Consider the following 5,760-nt stretch of genomic DNA (forward strand, 5'->3'; position numbering starts at 1 on the left):
ATGATTAACTACTATTTACGAATAACTGTGTTTTAGAAGTTACAGTAGAGGTTCACCATATGCCAATTTATCCTGGTAAGCAATCCGTGATCTTTTTAACCTGAAAGTTGTTCTATTTTTATTCTAGATTTTTAAGTGTAACTTTCTGTATCTTTAAAGTCAGCGCCGATGAGTTTGAAGGAATAACCCTCACGCAAACAGACATTGGTATTTTACATACAGTTTTTTTGTTTTGTTTTGTTTTTTATGAACAGCTCAGTTGTTCATAGATTGCTGAAATATAACTTTTTATGATACATTTTTCAGATCTGTTAGCCAGGGCTGAAAGATTGGTATCCGAAGACAACCAAGAAACTGAAAAAGCAGTAAAAGCATTGCTGTGTTCTGAAACCCCACCCCCCGTGCAGGGGACAAATTGCTGTGTATCTGAAATGTGGTGAAATTGAGATTGAGAGGGAAACCTCGGCACTTCAACATGGGACTGACTCAAGTAAGCAGACGAACAAACTCTCCAGAAGACGTGTGAGACAGCCAGGAGGACCGAAGTCGACTGTACAAGGTAATATATTTATCTGTGATTAGAAGTATATACAAAATATGTACCGTTTTGATGATTTGTATTTTAACGATTTTCCCCTCTGTCTAAACAGAACCATCAAAACAGAACCTTCAAACGTGCGCCTCTCTGAGCACTGTGACTCCCACGGCAGCTCCACCCTCCCGTGAACCTTCTGCCCCTGCGAGGAGACGTAGAATACGGCAAGCGTGTACCACTCTGACCCCTGTACTTACAGCGGGACCCACGGCAGCTCGACCCTCCCTTTCACCAGATCCTTTCGAACCTGCGAGGCCGATAAGGAGACGTAGGAACCAGAGACACAAGTCTAACATTGTTAGGAGATTGTTTGATGGTATATTTTATACTATATCTTCTTGACTAATAATAATATAATATATAAAAAAAAATAATAACTCATCTCTCATCTAATTACAGATTCAGGGTTGAGATTAAACGAGAGCGTTCCTGAACCGTCCTTCAACAGGGTCGAGGGGGATACGGGGGGCAACGATCATCCCCAACAACAGCACAAGCACCACGAGAGCGTTCGTCAACCGTCCTTCAACAGGGTGGACGGGGATACAGCCGGATACAATCATCCCCAACACAGCACGAGCACCACGAGAGCGTTCCTGATCCGCTCTTTGACAGGGCTGAGGATACAGGCTGCTACATTCATTCCCAACACCCCCAAGACAAGGTAGTGCTGGAGATTTTCAATAATGTCATACGGTATATTGTTTCCTCCAATTGTAACCAAAGGTGTACTAAAACAGTGTTGAAAAAGCTGTAATTTTTTTTTTTTTTCCTTTTTCTGTCTTTTGTTTAAGATATGGATGAGGATTTCAATGTTGAATATTTTAATCAAGTACCGATGTTTTACAAATAGCTGTTGATCAATTAAGTGATGAGGATTTCAATGTTGAATATTTTAATCAAGTACCGAATGCTTTACAAATAGCTGTTGATCAATTAAGTGAAATTCCAATCTCCATTCCAATAAATTTACATTTTACAGAGCAAAATGAAAACGTCCTAGAACTTGACACCTTACAACTCATAAATGATGCCCTCGAAAACCTTAATGCAGTTAATGCAGTAGAGTTTGAAAATCATTCTCCTTCATCAGCTCTCCACACGCAAAGTGATCATGTCTTACACGCGGTAACAATCAGATCAGAGACGGATTCAGCAGAGACACAATCGGCTCTTCCTAACCCCCCGCTCCTGAAAAGGGTGAGAGGTCAGGAGAAGGGGGGCCAGAGAGCAGCTCCTCACCCCATCTTTCTCCTCAGCAAGGGGGAGGAGGGCTAGGAGAAAATCCATCCGATCTCTCTCCTGAGCGGGGTGAGAGGTTTTTTAATGATTTTAACGCATGGAGAACAAGACGCTCCTTTAACATTCCCACTCGGGGAAATGTGCCTGACATTGCAACATTCTATCGAGATGTAACAGGGGTTATCAGCGAATTGGTGGATGTTGCCAGACGACATAGTAGTCGCAATGATTTAATACAGTTGGAGGTGGTGGGTGAAAACGTACACAATCATGTTACAGTTGCTGTGGATGAACAAGGTGAAAATATTCTACCGGCTTTTAATGGAATGCTAGATCGGATTGTGCAGTCAAACGGTATCATTTCAGCGGATGAGAATATAGAATTCATCCTTCACGTGGTGCAGAACCCAGGAGGAGGTGCCAAACGTAAGATGGAGAAAACTCTAGACTGTGAAATCATTGACAAAAAAGACGTCACTTATTTATCGTAGACAACAGACAACCAGCTTTGCTTCGCCATCAGTCTAGCTCACGTTATCTACCCGAAACTTACTGAAAGAGAATGCCTTGATATTGCGAGGAAGTTGCAGCATCAGGCTGGTTTAAATGATGAGACCCCCGTCACTTTCAGTGACATTGGTAAATTTGAAAATATTCTGGGGCGTAAAATTGTTGTGTTTTACAGAACATGCCACAGTAAACCCCTCTCACATTATGAGACAAAATTCTCTGATCGTTCCAATCAGTTGTTTCTCTTTTTACTACAAAATCACTATTATGGGATAAAAAATCTCAAAGCCTTCCTGGGGTCGTCAGTCTGTAATTATTGTTACAAGACTTTTAAGCACCCCTATACCCACTTTTGTAAAGGTTACTGCGCAGTGTGCAACGATCCTGCCTGCCCCACAGAGGGGTTCAACACAGTGGTTTGCTCTGACTGTAACAGAACGTGTCGCTCACCCTCTTGTTTCACCAGACACAAATTGGTCGGTTCAAGCAGAAAGTCCAGCCTCTGCGACCAAATCAAAAAATGCGCACGATGCGAACTATACTACAGTGTCAATTTGTCGTTAGACGATGCAAAGCATCGCTGTGCGGTGAAAAAATGTAAAATCTGTGGTGAAAAACTGCAGAGCGACTCTAAAGTCGATCATAGTTGTTACATTCCTACCCTCCAACCAGACATCTCACATCCTGATTTGGTTTTTTATGATTTTGAAACATTTGTGGGTCAAAATGGAGAGCATGTTCCTTTTTTAGTGCATACAAAAACATCCAAAGGTGAAGAGAAGGCGTTTTATGGTCTTGACTGTGCTAAAATGTTTATTTTGCATTTCAGGAAGCCACGATACAAACAGAACATCTTTATAGCCCATAATGCCAAGGGGTTTGACAGTTATCTGGTGTTAAAAGGTATGTTGGAACTGGATGTGACGCCACAACAGATTCTGATGAACGGGAGTAAAATCCTCAGTTTTGAGGAATCCCATTATGGTCTCAAATTCATAGATTCCCTGTCATTTCTCCCCATGCGTCTCAGCGCTATGCCCAAAGCCTTAGGATTCACTGACAAGACCAAGGGGTATTTCCCACACAAATTTAGCTCAGAAATTCACCTCAATTACGTGGGGCCCTATCCCGTTCCGTCCGACTACGACGTAGATCGCATGACGGTGCGCGAACGGGAAGAATTTGACCCGTGGTACAACGAGGTCAGCCGAGGTACCTTTGACTTCCAAAAGGAGGCCTCGCTGTACTGCAAAAATGATGTTGACATTCTCACCCAGGGCAGTCTTAAATTTAGAGATCAGTTCCTAGGTGAGACGGGGGTAGACCCTTTTGGTTCTATCACCATAGCCGGAGCCTGTATGAAGGTGTTTCGCACCAATTATCTGACTCCTAACACTCTGGCTATCCCCTGCCCTCACAACTATTTGAATCAGAGCAAAAGATTCTCTAGCGCATCGGTTCAATGGTTAGAATGGTTGATGCACAAAGAAAAAATCTTTATACAGCATGCTCTAAACATGGGTGAAAAACAGATTGGTGCATTTTTCGTAGACGGATATGCTGAGATTGACGGTGTAAAACATGTCTGGGAATTTCATGGATGTTTTTACCACGGCTGTCCCAGTTGCTTTGATCCCACAGTACAGTGCGATATGAGAGGCGTCACCTTGGTGAACTCCACTACAAAAGTGAGAAGAGGGTGAGTGAGCTACAGACCACACATGGGGTTCGTGTTGTAGTCATGAGAGAACACACGTGGAACCAGATGAAAACAACATGCACGGAGGTTAAAGAATTTCTCCGTTGCTTTAACGCTCCTGAGCCTCTCAACCCCCGAAAAGCACTTTTCGGAGGTAGAACGAGCGCTTTAAAACTGCGACACACGGCAGCGCCCGATGAAACCATCCACTATGTTGATGTCACCTCACTGTACCCGTTTGTCAACAGTACTTGCTCTTACCCCTTGGTCACCCCGTGATCATCTACAAAGATTTCGAGGACCCACGCAGCTACTACGGCTTCATCAGAGCCACTGTGTATCCTCCTCGAGGTCTTTTATTCCCCGTGTTACCGCACAAAAGTGAGGGAGGTAAATTACTCTTTACACTGTGTCGCACCTGTGCCGAAACTAACAATGAGGGTGGCCCCTGCGAACACGACGATGAGGGCAGAGCTCTGACGGGGGTCTGGGTCACCGTTGAATTCATCAAAGCTCTGGATGTGGGGTACAGGGTGGGTAAAATTACAGAAGTCTGGCACTTTGACAAGAGCAGCGACACTGTGTTTACCGACTACATACACACCTTTTTGAAAGGAAAGCAGGAAGCCTCGGGTTACCCCGCTGAGGCGACGGACCGAGAGAGCAGGGAAAAATACATCAGGGACTATCAGGAGCATCAGGGCATTCTTTTAGATGCTGGCAAAATCGAGACCAATCCTGTGAAAAGACAGGTTGCTAAATTGTGTCTCAACAGTTTGTGGGGAAAGTTTGCACAGAGAGATAATTTGTTTAAAACCACCATTGTCTCAGATCCTAAAGAATTCTTTAGTTACATGTTTTCAGGTAAATACAAAGTCGAATACTTTTCCGTTCTCCACAGCAACAGAGCTCTCATCAGGTGGAAATACACCGACGGGTACGTTCAACCCCCAGGTAAACAGAGTAATGTTTTTATTGCAGCATTCACCACAGCACACGCACGACTGAAGCTGTACAGTTATCTGGAAAAACTACAAGACAGAGTGTTTTACATCGACACAGATAGTTTAATCTATCTGGTCAAAGAGGGTGAGAAACCTCTAGAGCTGGGTAACTATTTAGGTGACCTGACGGATGAACTGGATGGTGACAGCATTCAAGAGTTTGCAGCGGCGGGTCCCAAGAGTTACGCGTACCAAACACGAAATAAAAAGAAAGTCGTCATGCGTGTGAAAGGTATCACTCAGACCCGGGAATTTGTGAGCGTGTGAGCTTTGACAGTGTCAGAGAGCTGGTGGAGGGTTACCTGAGTAATAAACAAGAGGGAAACACGATCGAGATCCGTCAACACAGCATCAGACGTGATAAAAAGGGTTTTGCATTGAGAAATGTGTCATTTGATAAAAAATTTAGGGTGGTGTATGACAAAAGACGACTCTTTGCTGACGGAACAACTCTGCCTTTCGGGTATTAGAAATGCAGGAAATTGAATTTGATCCTAGGTTTATCTTTCCTTTTTCTTGTTTAATCGTGGGTCCGAGCGGGTGTGGAAAGACCTATTTTGTAAAAAATGTATTGGAAAACTGTGACCGTGTAATAAATGTTGTACCTGACAATATCGTGTGGATTTATACCTCTTTTCAACCTATGTACACTGAACTGCAAAAGATGATTAAAAACATTAAATTTGTCAAAGGTCTGCCAGATTCTTTTG

At 43.4% G+C, this 5,760-nt stretch overlaps 1 long non-coding RNA gene across 1 annotated transcript; it reads left to right on the forward strand.

Annotated features, from left to right (window-relative positions):
* Positions 1-430: 430 nt before the first annotated feature.
* On the forward strand, positions 431-1,161 carry LOC130537831 (uncharacterized). The gene is made up of 3 exons (XR_008953704.1): positions 431-559; positions 651-911; positions 995-1,161. It is a non-coding gene; the product is annotated as an uncharacterized LOC130537831 (long non-coding RNA).
* The last annotated feature ends 4,599 nt before the right edge of the window (positions 1,162-5,760 follow it).

Source organism: Takifugu flavidus, chromosome 14 (assembly GCF_003711565.1).
Source record: "Takifugu flavidus isolate HTHZ2018 chromosome 14, ASM371156v2, whole genome shotgun sequence".
NCBI classification, from domain to species: Eukaryota; Metazoa; Chordata; class Actinopteri; order Tetraodontiformes; family Tetraodontidae; genus Takifugu; species Takifugu flavidus.